Genomic DNA, 20,346 nt, shown 5'->3' with positions numbered 1-20,346 from the left:
AATAAATCAATAAAGCTTTGAGTAAATAAATGCAATTTATTTGAATTTGAATTTACACTCAGGAAATTACCTAAAATGGAGACAATAGATTCACTACAGATTAATCATCTGTAGTCCTTCCTCTTCAGTTCTGAGAGGGATGCTAACCCCTTGGTGATTATCACTTTCCAGCATTTTGTGAAAGCTTAGAGGACTTAAATAAATTGAGGAGAGGGGAGAGTGGGGAGAGACAAAGAGGAGGAGAAAGGAAGAGGAAACGGAGAGATTGCTCCTGGCACAGGTCTACAGACAGGATGCCAACTTCCTTGAATGGTGCACAGAGATTGCTAGGTATCTGTGCCAGAAGTGGAGAAAGGGTGACATTCAACTCCAGGAGGAGACTCAACTCCAAGAACCTATGGAGGCAGCCAAGTGTGCTGATGTTCAGGAACCAATACTTAGAGGGTACCCCACAGGTCTGTGAAAGAGCCCTTGGAGACCACAAGAAAAAAGGTTTCCACAAGTATAATCACAGATTAGATGGTTGGATAGATTAGAGGAAGGATAACTCTATGACCTGATAATTACTGAAATACATGAGACAATTCTTGCACTCAGACTGTGTCAAGAAAGACTGAAACTCAATTAGTTTGATACAATGGGAAATTACACACCCAAAGAATTAGCTGTTAACTGAACTACATTTGTGTCCAAGGCAAGATAAAATACAAAACTGAAATCTTCACACGTTCAACTAGGGTAAGACACATGTAACTGGAACAGGTAAGGAAAAGTTCTAAAAAGGGTTTAATCACCCTGGACTATTTGTATCCACTATATTTACTATTCGTGGACAACTCCATTGTAGCTTAAGGGTAAGAGAACTCAATTTACCCCCATTCAAAAACTGAACAGATTTCCTGTGTTTGATACTTTTCAGTTAAAACTATGGGTTCAGCACAAATCAAAGTGGATGTCAAGGCTCTTTTTCCTTTGGGAATTTTAACTTGCTTTACTACTGTGTGTGACACAGATATGGCTACCTCATTGTGACTATAGGAAAGGGGATGGAATGAATCAAATTCCCCTTTTGATCACTAAACAGGAGGTCCACAGACACCACATCTCATTCTATTAACTATCTCTGCTTCTCCAACTGCAGTCAATGATACACAGGGCCTGCCTGATGCTTGCAAGGGTCTCTCACCAAACACAGGCATTTTAACGGTTGGCTTCCTTGAGATGTCCCTGGGCTAGGTAAAAACACTCTGAGACAGGGTTCCTTCTACCTTGGCTCTATGCCTGGAGTGAATGTATGCCTCTTCCTCTGCTGGGGCAAGAAGCCACAGCTCTTCACTGATTAAATCCCATGTCTGGTGCAAACTCACATCACAGCTTCTCCATCAACTTCTCCACTGCACGCTTTCAGAGCCAGGTTATCTTAGATCAGCACAAGAGGCACTTCAGAGAGTGACATTCAAATCTGGCTATATAGTTGATACTGAGATCTTCAAGGCATGAAAACAGTTGAAAATTACGTTGCTAAAACACTCTACAGATTATAGTAGAGCTTTCGAACTTACAAGTAACATGAAATACCAAAATAGGTTCTTACTTTTCCTTTCTCCAATTCTCTCATTCTCTCTCTCTCACACACACATGCACACATCCTTTTTACGTTAAGACAATTATATGAAAAACAGATAATAGATTTTTAAATAACATCTCAATATGCAGATCAAACAAAACTGTACTTCCTCTATTTAAAACAAAAACACATAAATTACCCATTGGTTTCTCTATATTTGATATTATTGAATAATGTTATAATTTGATTTTTTTCGTTGTTTTTAATGGAGTTTTTAACTTTGACTGAAATACTTGCTTCAGACGTACTGAAAGTAGAATTAATTTTTCTTTTCTTTTTTTGACCTCCTACTTTTAGATTTGGGGGGTGATGATTCAGAATCAGATGTGTTCACAGTAATGGATGCTACTTCCACCAATCCTGGTTGAAGGGGTTCCAGTGATACCTGAATAACAATTTTTGTTTCAGGAGGTAATCCTTCTAGCTGCTTAGGCTTCTTAAACATTTGATGATATTGGGTCTTGTGCTCCCTTTTCTCTTTGAAAGTTAAAAACTGTAGCTGACATTTGGAACACTGGTGAAAACTCTTTTCCAGTGCCCTCTATAATGAAGTCTGTAGGGTGCTGCAGTTTTAAAAATTTTGAGACAAAACGGGCAAAGTAAATTCTTAGTGTTACCATGGTATGCTCTGAAATGTGCATCCACATCTGCAAAAAATGATGATCTGTAACTGCAAACCTGGCATACATAGGGCATTTCACCAGGCTTATGATTGTCTTTCATGTGCTCTAAGAGAACCTGATCTGTCTCAAAGGACAACTCACAGATGTGACAGACTGCGGAGGGCTCCTGGGGAGTGTGGACACTTTCAATGTGACACTGCAGCTGGAAGGGAGTAGAAAACTGGCGAAGGCAATGCTGGTAGGTGGTGTGGTTTTTCCAGCTGTCACCTCTCTGCCTCTCAAGTTCCAAATGGTGCTCCATGTGATTCATAAACTTGACATTTTTTAGAACTTTCAAGCAGCTGAGGCATTTAAACGCTGTGTGGGTCTTCGGTTCTGGCTGCCCAACTCCTCTATGCTCTCCATAGTAGAAGTCACGAAGTAACACAAACAGATTTCCTTCTGTGGGATCAACGGTCTTGTTTGGACTTGCTAAACTTGGAAAATCAGTTTTTGTCAGTCCATCTTCGCCTAAAGGTCTTACAGGCTTGCAATGAACATTGTCCTTTGGAAAAGGTGTTGGACAAGGTTCTCCATTCTGAACATGGCTTAGTGAGGTATGGACACAGTCTGGTGTGCTTTGCTGAGTGGTCACTGTATGAAAAAAACCTGACGGGGAAAAACCTAAAGAATGTTCCCCTACAATGCCATCACTGAGTTTAGGCCTTCTGGGATTTCTGCGATTTGTTTCACAAGGGAAAGTCGCTTTGATACATGAGGACTTTTAGTCATATCTCCTGCAGAAACTGCTGTTTCTACTGGATGCTGCAATGAACTTGTGAAGGTAATCAAAGAAGAACATAACTCCTTTGGAAAGCTATTAGGCACTATTTGTGGTGAAATATTTTTATAATCAGCTTGAGACAAAGGTTCAATAATAACAGGACCCGAAAAACCCTCCCTTTAGCCGTCAGGCACTGCTTTGGCTGAACCACGCTCCAGTCCTACCGGTCCCCGTTGACGGAAGAGACAGAACTGCCTGCAGCTCACCTGCCCTAAGCAGTTCCCGGATTAAGCCTGAAGAGGCGAGCCTGAGGGGATGTGGCCTCCTTAGGTCTGGGGCACCGCCTCAGCTACCCCTACAGGCGTGCGGGCTGCCTCCGATGATTGGCTGCCAGGTGTCGGCGCCTGCAATCTGATTGGCCGCGAGGCCGAGTTGGGCGCATGCACTGGGGATGCCTTCCCCCCCCCCCCCACAACCCCCCACCCCGTAAAAGCACCCACTGTGGGCGTGGTCAGGCTGAATCTGAATCTCAAGGGTCTTGGGTCGAGATTTGCTCAGCTCACCATCGGGAAGAAAGAAAAAACAGATGGCACAGTCTCCAGGGCACAGGGCTGAGAACGGCCTCCGAGTCTACCAGGAGACTCCAGTGATGGTGTCCAGCACTCACAGCCCTCAGGGGTGACCTCCTTTAAGCAAGTTCTTTGCTTAAGGAACTTCACCGTACAGTGGATCTTGACGCCCCTCCTCCTGGAATTACATTTCAATCAAGGCAGGGCAGCCTGCCCCTTTTTTTGCACTGTCTATTGTGAGCTAAGAATAAGCTTTACTTTTTCTCCCCCTCCTTCTCCTCCTCCTCCTCCCCCTCCTCCTCCTCCCCCTTCTTCTCCTCCTCCTCCTTTCTTCCCTTTTTTTTTTTTTAATTTTAGAGCTTTCCAGTTTTAATGGCTGAGGAAAACCTAAAAGAATTTTGTTTTCTGACGTGAAAATTGTGTGAAATTCAATTTTCGGAGTCCTTAAAGTTGGAACAGGGACTTGACAGTTTCTTTGGTTATTATCCATGGCTGAAAACTTAATTAATCGCCAATGATCATATTCACAAAGCCTAACATATTTCTTTTTTGGCCCTTTACAGAGTGTTTTTCAAATGCCCTGTTCTGCTGGAAGTCTCCTAGTAGACTGTTGAGATCTCCTATGGGAGGATAAAGTTTTGATTTTGTTACATTAGTTTCTTCTCTGTTATATTCATTTTTCATTCTTTAGTAATTTCATTCCTTCATATCGCTATAAGTTTGTTCTGTTGCTCATCTTTACAGCTTTTTGAGATAACTATTTGTAACTCTCATTTCTCTTGTATCTAATGCTATAAATTTACCTTAATTTGTTGTTGTTGTTCAGTCCCTCAGTCATGTTGGACTCTTTGCAACGCCATGGACTGCATGCAGCACACCAGGCTTCCCTGTCCTTCACTGTCTCCTGGAGTTTGCTCAAATTCATGTCCACTGAGTTGGTGATACCATCCAAACATCTCATCCTTTGCCGCCCACTTCTTCTCCTGCCCTCAGTCTTTCCCAGCATCAAGGTGGTTTCCAGTGAGTTGGCTTTTCCCATCAGGTGGCCAAACTATTAGATCGTCAGATTCAGCATCAGTCCTTCCAGTGAATATTCAGAGTTGATTGCCTTAGGATTAACTGGTTGGATCTTGCTATCCAAGGGACTCTCAAGAGTCATCTCCAACACCACAGTTCAAAAGCATCAGTTCTTCAGCACTCCACCTTCTTTATGGTCCAGCTGTCACACCCATACATGACTGCCAGAAAAACCATAGCTGTGACTAGGTGGACTTTGTCAGCAAAGAAATGTCTCTGCTTTTTAATATGCTGTCTAGGTGTGTCATAGCTTTTCTTCCAAGGGCCGCATAGCTTTTAAGCTCATGGCTGCATTCACCATCCACAATCATTTTGGACCCCAAGAAAATAAAGTCTGTTACTGTTTCCATTGTTTCTCCATACAAATTTAACTATGTCCCACAATTGTTGCTGAATACAATGTTCATTATCATTCACTTCCAAGTATATCCTAATATTCCCTTCTAAAGACAAGACTATATATTGCATGGGTTCTCTGGTCACGCAACTGGTAAATCACTTTCCAGCCAATGCAGGAGACACAAGAGGCCTGGGTTCGATCCTGGGTCATGAGGATCCCCTGGAGAAAATAATGGCAATCTGCTCCAGGATCCTTGCATGAAAATTCCATAGAGATATATATTATGTATTAATATAGTTATTTATATTTTCCAAGTGAATGGCATTTTAAAAGATGTTTCTTGGTCAATTTCTCATTATTGCATCATAGTCAGATGACACAGTCTAAATATTACTGATCCTTTGTATTTGAAGATTTCCATTCAGTTAAGTATACCGTACTTCAGATTTCCATCTCAGTGAAGTCAAGATTAAGTGGGTGTTATATAGAGAAAATACTTGCAATGTCTAAAATGTATATATGTGAAATGACATCCTTTATGCTTCACAGTTATGCCAGCATCTTTCAGTAGGGTACCCTTAACTAAGTTCCAGGGTTTTCTCAAATTTTTCCAGTTTTTCCACAAATGTTCTTTCCCACTTTCATATTCTCATATAGGATACTGACCTGCATGAGAATATATAGCAAAAAGCTATAGATACCTCCCTTAGCTTACTCTGGTCTATAGCAGTTTCTTAAACTTTCCTTGTTTTTCATGACTTTTGACAGTTTTCAGGAGTCCTCCAGGGACAGGTATTTTGCAGAATGACTCTCTATACGGGTTTGGTATGTTTCTCCTGATTGCCCTGGGGTTTATATAATTTTAGAACTATACCTCCAAGGCAAAATATCTTTCTCATCACTTCCCATCAAGGATTCATGCTATCAATATGACTTACTGCTAGTTCCTCTGCTATAAAGTTGTCTCCTTCCTACTGACATATTCTGTTCTTGGAAACAAGCCACTAAACACAGCCTACATTTAGGGAGGGGCATGGAATCTCATCTTGAGGACAATATCTAAGAGATGCACAAATTACTGAGTATACAAGTTAATGGAAACTCATTTATAAGGAAGATCTGGTTCTTCTAGGCATATCTTTTAATTTTAAATTAATTAAAGTAAAGATTTAATAGGTTTCCCAATTGATGCTAGTGGTAAAGTACCTGCCTGCCAATACAGGAGATGTAAATGACGTGGGTTCAACCCCTGGGTCAGGAAGAACCCCTGGAAAGGGAAATGGCAACCCACTCCAGTATTATTGTCTGGAGAATCCCAGGGACAGAGGAGCCTGGTGCACTACACTGATGGGGTCTCAAAGAGTTGGACAGACTGAAGCGGCTGAACACACGCAAAGATTTAATACCTCAGTCACACTGGCTACATTTTAACATTTGCAAAGTGGCATATTAGACAAGGACATAGAAAATATTTTTATTGAGAGTTCCTTAGTGATCCAGTTGTTAGAGATTTGTGCTCCTACTGCAGGGGCCAGAGAGTCAATCCCTGGTTGAAGATCTAAGGTCCCTTAATCCTCACAGCAAGGCCAAACAAACAAACAAACACACAAACATACAAACAAAAACCCTGCCAGATGAACACTCCATCTGATAATTTAGATAAAGAATATAAACAGAACATCTCACAGAAAAGAAACATAAGCATTCATATATGTGAAAAGCTGATCACCCTTATTAGGGAATACATGTAACAATTATTAAAAAAAATTTTTTCTATTGCTGCAGAAATGTCTCTGACTAGCACTGACTTAGGTCATTGTTTTGCCAACCTGTCTTCTTTTCAAATGTAGTGCATATTAACACATGAAACTGCTTTAGCTCTGTCTCAATAATTTGCTATTTTCACTACCATTCAGTTCAATAGTGTTTTTTCCCATAACAATTTCTCTTAGGAGCAATAAGTTATTTAGGTTCAGAAGCAGGAGAAGGAAGAGCCTAAACCACAACATTAAAGAGGCTTGTGAATTACAGACATGCCACTTTTGCACTTTGGGTTCCTGGCAATCCTTACTCTATCCTCAGCCTGTTTGCAGTGATATTGCTTCGTTTTCAAACTTTGGGAGTTCTGTACTCCTCAGTTATCTTTCTGGGTTTTTGTTTGGTCATGCCACAGAACCTGTGGGTTCTTAGTTTCAATACCAGGTGTTGAACCATGGCCATTGACAGTGAAAGCATCAAGTCCTAACCACTGAACCAACAGGGATTTCTCATATCTTTTTCTTTCTTTCTTTCAAATATTTATTCATTTACTTGCTGTGCTTGTTTTTAGTTCCAGCACAAGGACCCTTCAATCTTCATTGTAGCATGTGGCAGCAGGAATTTTAATTGTCACATGTGGTAGTTTTAGTTGCAGTATGTGGGATCTAATGCCCCGACCAGGGAATGAACTTGGACGCCCTAATCTGGGAGCACCGAGTATTTCCACCAGACTACAGGGATGTCCTTCCCATGACTGAACCCAGGTCTCCCACATTGCAAGTGAATTCCTTACTGTCTGCACCACCATAGCTTTGACTATAAGAATTTTGGTCAGCAGAGTGATGCCTCAGCTTTTTTTTTTCTTTTTCTTTCTTTCTTTCTTTCTTTCCTTCTTTCTTTCTTTCTTTCTTTCTCTCTTTCTTTCTTTCTTTCTTTCTTTCTTTCTTTCTTTCTCTTTCTCTCTCTCTCTCTCTCTCTCTCTCTCTCTCTCTCTCTCTCTCTCTCTCTCTCTCTCTCTCTGTCTCTCTCTCTCTGTGTCTCTCTCTCTCTTTCTTTCTTTCTTTCTTTCTTTTTTAATGCTGTCTATGTTTGTCACAGCTTTTCTTCCAAGGAGCTAGCTTCCTTTAATTTTGTGGCTGCATTCACCATCCACAGTGATTTTGGAATCCAAGAAAATAAAATCTGCTGTTATTTTCAATTGTTCACCATTTCTTTGCCATAAAATGATGGGACCAGATGTTTTGAACTTCATTTTTTGAAATTTGAGTTTTAAGCCAGTCTTTCACTCTCCTCTTTTGTCACCATCAAGAGGCTCTTCACTTTCTGCCCTTAGGGTGACATCATCTGCATATCTGAGGTTGTCGCTGTTTCTCCAGCAATCTTGATTCCAGATTGTGCTTCATCCGGCCCAGTGTTTTTCATGATGTCCTCTGCATTTAAGTTAAATAGGCAGGGCAATAGTATATAATCCTGATGTACTCCTTTCTCTATTTGGAACCAGTCACTTCTTCCATGTCCAGTTCCAACTGTTGCTTCTTGACCTGCATACAGATTTCTCAGGAGGCAGGTCAGATGGTCTGGTATTCCCATCTCTTTAAGAATTTTCCAGAGTTTGTTGTGGTTCACACAGGCGAAGGTCTCATCACTTCATGGAAAATAGATGAAGAAAAAATGAAAACTGACAGAATTTATTTTCTTGAGCTCCAAAATCACTGCAGATGGTGACTGCAGCCACAAAATTAAAAGATGCTTGCTCCTTGGAAGAAAAGCTGTGACAAATCTAGACAGCATATGAAAAAGCAGAGACATTACTTTGCCAACAAAGGCCGTGTAGTCCAGGCTATTGTTCTCCCACTAGTCATGTATGGATGTGAGAGTTGGAGCATAAAGATGGCTGAGCACCAAAGAATTGATGCTTTTGAAGTGTGGTGTTGGTGAAGATTCCTGAGTGTCTGTTGGACTGGCAGGGAGATCAAGCCAGTCAGTCCTATAGGAAATCATCAATGAATAGTCACTGTAAGGAATGATACTGAATGTGAAGCTCTGATACTTTGACCACCTTATGGGGAGAGCTAACTCATTAGAATACACCCTAATGCCAGAAAAGTTTGAAAGAAGGAGGAAGGGATGACAGAGAATGAGATGGTTGGATGGCATCACACACTCAACGGACTTGAGCTTGAGCAAGCTCCAGGAGACGGTGAAGGACAGAGAAGCCTGGTGTCTGCAGTCCATGGGATCGCAAAGAGTGAACATGATTGCCCAACAACAAATTATTATTTGTCTTGCTTGATGTTTTTCTTGTTTCTGCAGTTTTTCACTTCTAATTAAATTTGTTCTTTGAAATTCATGGAAGGTCTAGGACCAGAAATGTTTCTACAAATAAGGGAGGACGTTGGTGGGGGTTGAGCAGGGGATGGTCTATCGCTGGGAAAGCCCTGCAGGGTCCTGCTCAGTTATATGATGAAACAGACTGACAATGCCAAGTGTTCAATAGAAATGGAAATGCCAGTACTGTTAGTGGAAATACACATTGTTTCAATCAGTTTCAAAAAAGCATTTGACTGTACCTGCATGTTAGAATGGCTGAGTCAGTAACATCTGCCTGCAATGGAGGAGACCTTGGTTTGAACCCTGGGTCAGGAAAATCCTCTGGAGAAGAAAATGCCAACCCATTGTTGCATTCTTGCCTGGGAAATCCTATGGACAGTGGAGCCTGGTTGGATAGTCTATGGGGTTGTAACAGTTAAATACCACTTAGCAACTAAACCACTACCACATGCATTGTCAGAAAAGCTTATGTCTACACATATAGATTTAGCTATCCTAGAGAAATTACAATGAAAGACACAAAAACGTTCATAGGCAGCTTATTCAAGAAGGAAAAAATAAGAGCCTTAAATTTCAGGCACAGTAAAATGGACATATAAGACTATGCCAACTCATCTGAGGGAATTCTACCAAGCAATCAAAAAAGAGTGTTCCACAGCTACATACAATAAGAATGCATCTCACTTATTTAAAGGAAAACCAAGGACAGGGGAACAGATAGTCTATTGTGTGATTCTATTTATTTAAAATTTGAAACAAAGGAAAATGAATCCCTGGTGCTAGAGGTCAGAGAAGTGGTTACTTTGAGGGGCAGAGAGTGGCCAGTAAGGAATATGGAGATTTCAAAGCTACTTGATAGTAGAGAGAGGAAACAAATACAATCTCAGTTACAGTAAAGCCAGACTTTATTTACTTGGGCTCCAAAGTAACCGTAGATGGTTCCTGATGCCATGAAATTAAAAGATGCTCACTCCTTGGAAGAAAAGTTGTGACAAAGTTAGACAGTGTATTAAAAGAAAGAGACATTACTTTGCCAACAAATGTCCATAAAGTCAAAGCTATGGTGTTTCCAGTAGTCAGGTACAGATGGAGGAGCTGCACCATAAAGAAGCCTGAGTGCTGAAGAATTGATCTTTTCAAACTGTGGTGTTGGAGAATGGAGAAGACTCTTGAGAGTCCCTTGAACTGCAAGGAGATCCAAGCAGTCAATCCTAAGGGAAATCAACCCTGAATCTTCAGTGGAAAAACTGATGCTGAAGCTCCAATACTTTGGCCTCCTGAAGGGAAGAGTCAACTCATTGGGAAAACAAAACAAAACAAAACCCTTGATCCTGGGAAATACTGAAGGCAGCAGCAGAAGGCATGACAGAGGATGAGATGGTTGGGTGGCATCAGCAACCCAACGGAATGAGTTTGAGCAAGCTTCAGGGGATGGTGATGGACAGGGAAGCGTGGCATACAGAAGTTCATAGGGTCACAGGGAGTCAGACATGACTGAGCAACTGAACAACAAAAGCCAGGCAGGGTCTTTATGTACAGCTGGCTGAACCTCAATGGGGCTTTTCAGAATTCCTGGAGGTGGGTAGAAAATAATTTTTCAGCCAGATCTCTTGCTGCAACATGTCTGGAATATTTCGTGTTTGTAGTCAATCTTTTTTGTGTTTTTTTATGTGTGGAACTTGGGAGTCAGTGTTCCTCACAATGATGGATGGTGTCTCTCTCAGTCCCAGCTGAACTGAACTTTGGATCATGACCTCTGTTTCAGGAGGTAACCCTCGCAAGTGCTCTGGCTTTTGGAATGACCGATGATTCTTGGTTTGGTTCTCTGTCTTTTCCTTCACGTTCAAACTTTGTAGCCAGCACTCGCAACATGGAAAGACCCTCCTGTTCCAGTTCCTCTGAGCGTGATTTACAAAGGATGTCACCTGTTTGAAAATCTCGAGGCAAAACAGACAAACAAATTGTTCATATTTCCATGCCATGTACTAAAATACACCTCTACATTCACAAAGGCTGACAATCTGTAATTGCAAACACGGCACGCATAGGGCATTTTGCCAGGTTTGTGACTGTCCTTCATGTGCTGTAAGAGAACCTGATCTGTTTTGAAGGACAATTCACAGATATTACAGACCGTGGAGGGCTCCCAGGAAGCAGGGACACTTTCCATGTGACACTGCAGCTGGAACGAGGTGGGAAACTGGTGGTGGCAGTGCTGGCAGGTAGTGTGGGTTTCCCAGCTGTCACCCTTCTGCCTCTCAAGCTCCAGATGGTTCCTCAGGTGGGTCATAAACTTGGCATATTTTAGAACACTCAAGCAGCTGAGGCATTTGAAGGCTGTGTGAGTCTTCTGTTCTGGTGCCGTCTCTTGTATGCTGCCATAGTAAAAACCACCAAATAACATTTACTTTCATCGGTAAATTTGATCCCAGATTTACTTTCATGGGATCAACAGTCTTGCTCTGACGTGCAAGAGTCAAAAAGTCCATTTTCTCCAGCCCTTACAAACTACATGTTCCTTCTGGATCCATAAGACAGAAGCATGCCTGGTCATTGGTGTGAGTCCATGAAAATGATGCCCCACCATGCACACGGCTCAGTGAGGTTATGATCTTCCAAGGTCATAATTGTGTTTTTCCAGGAGAGATACCTGGGGGGCCATGGGGGAGGCAGGTCCCCCTGGGATTCCATCGCTGAGTTTGGGTCTTTTGGGATTCCCACTGTTAAAATTCACATCAGAAGTGGGACACCGCTTTGAATTAAGAGGGCTTTCATCCTTACCCCCTAATGAGAGAACAGCTCCAGAGAGACAGTGAGGCCGCAGAGAGAGCAATTCTGAATTGTGAAGGACAGTTTCCGGAGAGTTCATTTTCTAATCAGGTTTAGATGAAGGCTCAGAAATAATAGAACTGCCTCTTCCTCCCCATACACACTGAGAAGCTCGTGATATGGCAGCTGGCTCTGATGCTGGGGTCTTAAGATTTGCAGGTTGCAATGTGCAGGAGGGATCCGGACTCACGTGGTCCTTCATTCTTCTTGAAGATGAGTCCCTGGTCACTCTGTTCAAAACGTTAGAAATGACTGGCTTTGAACTTGAAATCACTCTGACAAAGAGGGTTTCAGCATCCTCACTGACGTGCTCCACTCCAACAAAGATGACCTCAGCATCGTTGTTGTCCTCACATCTGGATTTGGACATGGCGGTCTTTTTCTTGGGTTGTGGTGGTGCTTGTGCTTCCTCACATGGGAAGAGATGGGCCATTTTGCAACCACTTTTTGCTTCAAGTGGCCCCTTCTAGTGTTTTTCTCCCCCTAAAAGCAATCACCAGGCAAGGTCATCCCCTCTGATCTCAGGTGTCAGTCTCTGTGGTTTCAGGTCACCCTCAGTTATTCACCGAGAATATTAAATGGAAAACTCCAGAAATATATAACTTATGAATTTTAATCTGCAGGTAATTCTGAGGAGAGTGATTGGAATCTCACACCATCCTGCTTCCTCCTGCCCAGAATGTGAATCGTTCCTTAGTCCTGAACATCCCACATGTCTGTCACTCTGTTACCACAATGACTGTTGAGATGCCACAGGGCTTGTGACCAAGTTATCCTTACTTTACTCAATAATGGCCCCAAACCATAAGTGGAGGGATGCTGCCCATTTAAATATGTCGGAGAAAATCCATTAAGCGCTACCTTTCAGTGAAAAGATAGAAGTTCTCAATTTTTATATAAAAAGAGAAAGAAAAAAATGTATGCTGAGGTTGCTAATATCTGTGGTGAATGTGAAGAAGAGAAAATAAATCTGGGTTAGTTTTGCTGTCAAACCTCAAACTGTGAAAGGTATGGACACAGAGTGAGGTAAGTGCTTAGCTAGGGTGAAAAAAAAATCACTCAATTAGTACAGTAGTATATTTTACATAGTGACTACACTCACAAAACTTTTATAAAAGTATATTGTTATAATTGTTCTATGTTATTGTTACACCTTCCCTGGTGGCTCAGATGGCAAAGTGTCTGCCTACAATTCTGGAGAGCCAGGTTCAATCCCTGGGTCAGGAAGATCCTCTGAAGAGGGAAATGGCAATCCAGTCCAGAATTCTCGCCTGGGAAATCCCATGGAGAGAGGAGCATAATAAGCTGCAGTCCATGGGGTCACAAAGAGTTGGACACGACTGAGAGACTTCACTTTCACTTTCCTGTTATTATTAGGCACTAGCTTATCTCTTACTGTGCCTCTATACAGTAGACTGCATCACAGGTATGTTTGTATAGAAGAACCATTGTGTATATAGAGTTTGATACTGTGTGAGGTTACCGATGTCCCCTGGGGGTCTTGAAACTTATTCTTTGCCGATAAGTGGTGAGGCTTATATTTCTTTCAAAAGACAAAATTAGTACCTGATTTAATCATTGGCTGAAACATTGAGATAACTATTAACATGCTTAGACATAAGGAAATATCTCAAACTCAGTTAAGTGACATGACCATTTTAAACTTCCTCCTCCAGCCACCACTTTTGCCTTGTCTCCCCACGGTGGCCCCAGTGCTCCTGTTTAACTCTGCAGGAGAGCTGGTAGGCACCATTTTGCTGATAGATCTACAATCTCACTCAGAAATGCTGACCGACAGAAAATGTCCAAAAGAGCCCCCAGCTGTCCCTTGGGGGTGCCTCTCACTCCCTCCACTCTCTGAGTCCAGAAGGCACCATAGTCTATACATGGATCAAAAATGTGTTTTCTAAAAATTCCAGCCAGTTCTAATAGCAAGGCTTGAACCTGCCTCATGCTGGCAACTCTCTCTCTCCCTCTCTCTCTCTCTCTCTCTCTCTCTCTCTCTCTCTCTCTCTCTTTCTCTCTCTCTCAGAGAGGGAGAGCATTTACACTGTACTTGAAACTATTTACACAGCATCAACATTGTACTAGTATTATAAGGAATGTGGAGATGATTGAAAACATGTGGGAGTATCCCCTTAAGTTACATGCAAAGACTGCACCATTTTATATAATAGACTTGAGCACCCATGGATTTTGGTATCTCCAGGTGCAGGGTTCCCAGACCCAATCTCCGAAGGGTACCGAGGAGGAAGGATGGGGACTGTTCATGACTTCCACTGCTCCCCCTGCCTTGGATGCTGTCTCAAGTACCAGCACCCAACTCTTGACCTGCCTCGGTCCACAGTTTCTCTGCCAGGCTTTCCTAACCATGATGTAAGAAAGCACAGCTTCCCTCAACTCACATGCCATATTCACCTCCAGAGCTATTGGGTTGCTGTATTTTGGTTTCTCGAACAACATGTAGTGTCTGTCAGTGCTACATGTCTGCTGCATAAATAAACAGTAACTGTTATTAAACAATCATTTATCTGTACCTCAAGCTTGACCCACTGATTCCTGGCTCCCCAGGTACTTACACTTGATCTTAGTCAAAAGGCTGAGAAGCAATTGCTCCAAGCATTTAATAAACTCCAAATCTGAATGGGTTAAAACTATCATGCAAGAGAGGAAGTCAGCCAGTATGTAGCTGGATGCTGACAGGGGCGGTGGTGCTCATTGAAGTAAAAGATTTATAACACAGTTTCTCTCTATATAATATGTTTGTCGATAGCTTCCATGCCATTAACACGTTTCATAGACATTAAGGGACATTTGGCCATTTGTGATACCAGATCACATTTCATCAGTAGCAAATCATAGTTTGTTTGGTTGTGTGTAAATGATGTCCCTAGCGGTAAAGGTCCCTCCTGCCAGTGCATAAGACCTAAGAGATGCAGGTTCCATCCCTGGGTCAGGAAGACCACCTGGAGGAGGGCATGGCAACCCACTGCAGTATTCCTGCCTGAAGAATCATATGGACAGAGAAGAATCGTGGGCGACAGTCCATAGGGTTGCAAAAAGTCAAGCATGACTGAAGCAACTGAACACACACACATACATAGGTATATAAATATATATTTTATAGTGGTATGAAAAATAATGCTCTGGGACTTCCCTGGTATTCCAGTATTTAAGACTCCTCACTTCCAGGCCAAGGGCACGGCTTCAATCCTTGGTCAGGGACCTGTGATCCCACATGCCACTGGGTGTGGCCAAAAGTAAATGGAATAATGTATCTTACAGCTTATGTCATCTTAGATTTAATGAAGATTTCTATTTTTCATAAGCAGAATCCAGCCTCCTTAATTCATGTCACAAGTCACTAATGGGATGCTAGCTGCATTATACAGGCAAATGGTTTAGACAGAGATTGACAAATTGGCTTGCTTCCTGGTTTTTTTTTTTCTTTTTTTTTCCCTCAAACAGTGAACTGAGTGATTTTTATGTTTTAGTTTAGTTTTTGTTTTGTTTTGTTTTTACTTTTAAAAAACGTTTAATATTTTTTTCTACATTTTTTTTTTTAGTTTGGGGAAACACAAAGGAAACTTTTGTGACATGTGAAAATTATATAATATCTATATTTCAGTGTCACAAATAAAGTTTTATTGGAATACAGCCATCATCATTTGCCACTGCCTGAGGCTATTTCACCCTGCTAATGGGAGAGACCTCATGGCCCTTAATGCCTGGTTACTCTCTAGCCCTTTACAGAGAAATTTTGCAGACTCATGGCTGCAGAGAACAAAAGGAAGCATTCCAAACCCCATGGCTCACCAGCTCCTGAAGTCCAGTTGACTCAGTGCAGCTTAACACTTCCTACTCTGAGACGAAGTGGAGGGTGAAGCTGGAGTGTCTTTGTCTCCACGTCCCAGAAATATTTCTCTGGGAATAGCAGCACCGCTTCCTGTGTCCAGTGTCTGTGAAACTCCTGCCCGGCTCTCCAAATGCCTTTTCCCAGTGAGGCTGCATCAGGAGATTCCAAGCCTTTTAAAGCCCATTCTAGTCCAATCCATAGTACCCAAACCAGGCTCTAATCAGGTTTCTGAACCAGTTTTTCCCCATAGGATCTTTCAACTAGAAACTTTTCTAGCAAAATGTTAGAGAGGGTAAAGAATCTGAGTGGGGCTTCAGGGCCCCTCCCAGGGGCTATTTTTGAAGTCTCAGTGTGGTGAGAGTCCCCACTTGCATCTCTGGCATCCAGAGGCCCACCACCTTATCTCCAATTTATCTGAATCTTTAGTTATTTGGGGTTCAATAGTTAAGGGCAAGGGAAGGTGGTCCACACAGCTCTTCCAACAGGGCATGGGCTGATGTCAGGAACCTAAAAAGTCAGGAGTTCTCTTCTAATGGCAAAAATATTCTCCAGCGGCAAACAGTGAACCCCTGTTCTCTTCTGAGGGCAAGGGGGTGGGTTGGGGAGGAGGCAGGGTGAGGAGGGCAGGAAGCAAGCTTACTCCCAAGTGATCTGCACTTAAAGACTCAGCACCCGCTGGATTCCCAGGGTCCTCACTGTGAATCTACATGCTGAACCCCAGGAGCGTTTTCTAGGCAGAGGCTCATGCGTTCTTAAACCATGTCAGGGGTGTCAGGCCACACGCTCACCCTCCTCCTGCTCCCTTCCCCCCTTACTCACCCTCTTCTCTGTCCTTTCCGGCACCTAGATTATATTTCAAGCTTTCCCTCCCACTACGTTTACAGCCCTGTGCACACAGATTAGTGGGTTTCAGAGAGGGTTTCAGAGAAGAAATATGTGGATTTCCATTCATTATAAGGTAATAGAGTCACTGAATTAGAACAAAAATGATGTTCACTAATGAACGTGATCTCAAATGCTGTAATCAGATATAACATCAAAAATGCCATTATTATCAAATCAACATGTTCTCCCCTTAAATGTACAGAATATATGTCTATTACATCTCAATGAAGCAGGGAAAAAAATAAAAACTGACCATTATAAAGAGCTCATTTTATACTCTTTTAAGAAGCATGATGGCCTGTGCTGTGCCTAGTAGCTCAGTTGTGTCTGACTTTTTGCGACCCCATGGACTGCAGCCAGCCAGCCTCCTCTACCCATTGAGTTCACCAGGGAAAAATGCTGGAGTGGGTTGCCATGTCCTTCTCCAATGTTGGTGAGTATCAGAACCCAAGGCTAGGGACTTCCTGGCAGTCCAGTGGTTGAGAATCTGCCTTCCAATGCAGGGAATGTGAGTTTAATACGTGGTGGGTAAGATCCTACATGCCAGAGGGCAGTAGAATGGACAAAGGATCCTGCATGCCACGACTAAGACCCGAAGAAGCCAAATAAGTAAGTAAAAGTGAATATTTTTAAAAACTCTATGCTCTTTGCATTCTTCTGGATATATTTGAAAGCATGATATTATAGTTTTATTTTTTTATGGACATACCATGAGACTTCCTGCAGGAGCTTAGTTTCCTGACCAGGGACTGAACCCAGGTCACCAGAGTGAAAGCACTGAACACTAACTGCTGGCTTGCCAGGGAATTCCTAATCTGATTTACTTAAAGGGTTTATTTTTATTGTATGCCAAAAGGTACATCCTTTCCAGTGTTTACACTTACAACAAAAACATTTTGGATGTCAATTTTAAAACGTTTGCAAAAACGTAGGAGAAAGGAAGAAACATTTTGACTACCGATTTATGCTTCTAGGCTTCCCTGATGGCTCAGAGAGTAAAAAATCTGCCTCTAGTACAGGAGACCAGAGTTTAATCCCTGTGTCAGGAAGGTCTCCTGGAGAAGAAAATGGCTCTCCACTCAAGTCTGCTTGCCTGGAGTATTCCATGGACAGAGGAGCCTGGCGAGCTACTATCCATGGGTTTGCAAAGTGTCAAACACAACTGGACAACTAACACTTTCACTTTCATATGCTTCTAAAGATTGCTCAAATCTCAGAATCACCTGGGACATTATTAAACATAGAGATTCCACGGCTGCATATCACACCTAAGAAATTCAAATTGCCCTAGGAGAGGGCCTGGGAATCTGAAAGTTCAAAGTTCGCCTCACTTGATTCTGAAGTGAAGTGAATCCCAGGGTGTAAAGTCATCCAATACTTTGGGAAAGATTGATCTCTGGTGGCTCAGCACTAAAGAATCCACCTGTTAACGCAGGAGACCTGGGTACAGTCTCTGGGTTGGGAAGCTCTCCTGGAGGAAGAAATGGCAACCACGCCAGTATTCTTGGCTGAGAAATCCCATGGACAGAGGAGCCTGGCAGGCTACAGTCTATGGGGTCACAAAAGACTCAGACACACAACTTAGCAACTCTGCCTCAACAGTGAAAGTGAGAGGTGCTCAGTTGTGTCCAACCCTTTGTGACCGCGTGGACCATATGCAGTCCATGGAATCCTCCAGGCTAGAATACTGGTGTGGGTAGCCTTTCCTGTCTCCAGAGGATCTTCCCAACCCAGGGATCAAACCCAGGTCTCCCACATTGCAGTCAGATTCTTTACCAGCTGAGGCACAATGGGTGCCCAAGCAACACTAAGAATATGCTTAAAATACCCAAGAATCTACACCTTCAGGAGACCCTAAGGGTTGAGGGTCAGGAATTCATTTTTTCCTTCATGTGACACACTGAGCACCTGCCTTGGGAGGAGCAGATTATTGGTAATTCAGTAAACTAAAGAGACATTGTATCCATTCGGCTAGTCAAATGCTGGAGAGGGTGTGGAGAAAAGGGAACCCTTCTACACTGTTGGTGGGAATGCAAACTAGTACAGCCACTATGGAGAACAGTGTGGAGATTCCTTAAAAAATTGCAAATAGAACTACCTTATGACCCAGCAATCCCACTGCTGGGCATACACACCAAGGAAACCAGAATGGAAAGAGACACATGTACCCCAATGTTCATCGCAGCACTGTTCATAATAGCCAGGACATGGAAACAACCTAGATGTCCATCAGCAGATCAATGGATACGAAAGCTGTGGTACATATACACAATGGAGCATTACTCAGCCATTAAAAAGAATTCACTTGAATCAGTTCTGATGAGATGGATGAAACTGGAGCCGATTATACCGAGTGAAGTAAGCCAGAAAGAAAAACACCAATACAGTATACTAACACATATATATGGAATTTAGGAAGATGGCAATGATGACCCTGTATGCAAGACAGGAAAAAAGACACAGATGTGTATAACAGACTTTTGGACTCAGAGGGAGAGGGAGAGGGTGGGATGATTTGGGAGAATGGCATTGTAACATGTATACTATCATGTAAGAATTGAATCGCCAGTCTATGTCTGACGCAGGATGCAGCATGCTTGGGGCTGGTGCATGGGGATGACCCAGAGAGATGTTATGGGGAGGGAGTGGGAGGGGGGTTCATGTTTGGGAATGCATGTAAGAATTAAAGATTTTAAAATTTAAAAAATAAAAAACTAAAAAAAAAAAAAGAGAGAGAGAGAGAGAGACATTGTAGCTTGATCTGGGAGCTTCATCCTCCCCAGCACTCTTCAGAGATTCTAGGAGCTCCACACCATCTTTTGGGGCTTCTGGATGTCCTTCGTATTGAAGGAAGTTAGGATATAATCAAAGCTGAGAGATCTGGATGCAAACATCTCAGTTTGGGCCACGCTTTCAAATCTCCTGAGCTGTGCTTCTTAACCGTCAGTGAATCTAAGGAATTGCCTATGTGTCTTGTGCAAAAACACATTTTCATCCAACAGTTGTGGATGGGGCCTGAGAGTCTGAGTTCCTCACAAGCTCCAGGTGTTGCCCAGGCTGCTTAAGGTGTCCATATTAAACAGTGAGTGCTAGAGAGCTTTTGAAAAGTACTGATGTTCTGATTGATTCTGTCAATCTTACTCCATACCCACAGACTCAGTATCTCCAGGAATGGGACCAGGGAGTCAACGTTATTAAAGGCCTCAGGTATTTCTAAGGAGCAGATAGGGTGCAAATGTGTAGCCAGGCAAATCACCCTACCATCAACCCTGTTTTGGAGCTTCATTGTGTCCTGCAAAATCCATATGTTAGGGGGACTTTCCCAAAGGTCCAGTGGCTAAAACTCTCCACTCCCAGTGCAGGGGGCTGGGCTTCTGTCCGTGGTCAGGGAACTAGATCCCATGTGCTGCCAGGAAGACCGAAGACCCCACATACCACAACTAACACCTGGTGCCATCAAGTACATTAATTCACTAAAACAAAAATATCTGTAGAGTGTCTAACCCCCAACACTTTGGAATGTAACCTTATCTGTAGATTATGCCTTTAATGAGGTGATTAAGTTAAAACGAGGTCACTAGGGTGGGCCCTAGTCCAATCTGATGGTTCTCTATATAAAAAGAGAGAGGGAAATTCCCTGCAAGGCCAGTGGTTAGGGCTCAGATCTTTCACTGCCAAGGGACCAAGT

The 20,346-nt window shown here is 42.6% G+C and overlaps 1 pseudogene; it reads right to left on the bottom strand.

Moving 5' to 3' along the window:
- Nucleotides 1-2,240: 2,240 nt before the first annotated feature.
- On the bottom strand, nucleotides 2,241-12,287 carry LOC138431315 (zinc finger protein 280B-like; annotated as a pseudogene).
- Between the last annotated feature and the right edge of the window lie 8,059 nt (nucleotides 12,288-20,346).

This window comes from Ovis canadensis, chromosome Y, assembly GCF_042477335.2.
Source record: "Ovis canadensis isolate MfBH-ARS-UI-01 breed Bighorn chromosome Y, ARS-UI_OviCan_v2, whole genome shotgun sequence".
Lineage (NCBI taxonomy): Eukaryota > Metazoa > Chordata > Mammalia > Artiodactyla > Bovidae > Ovis > Ovis canadensis.
Note: the sequence above shows the minus strand (reverse complement) of the source record. Positions and strands in the feature narration are given on the sequence as shown.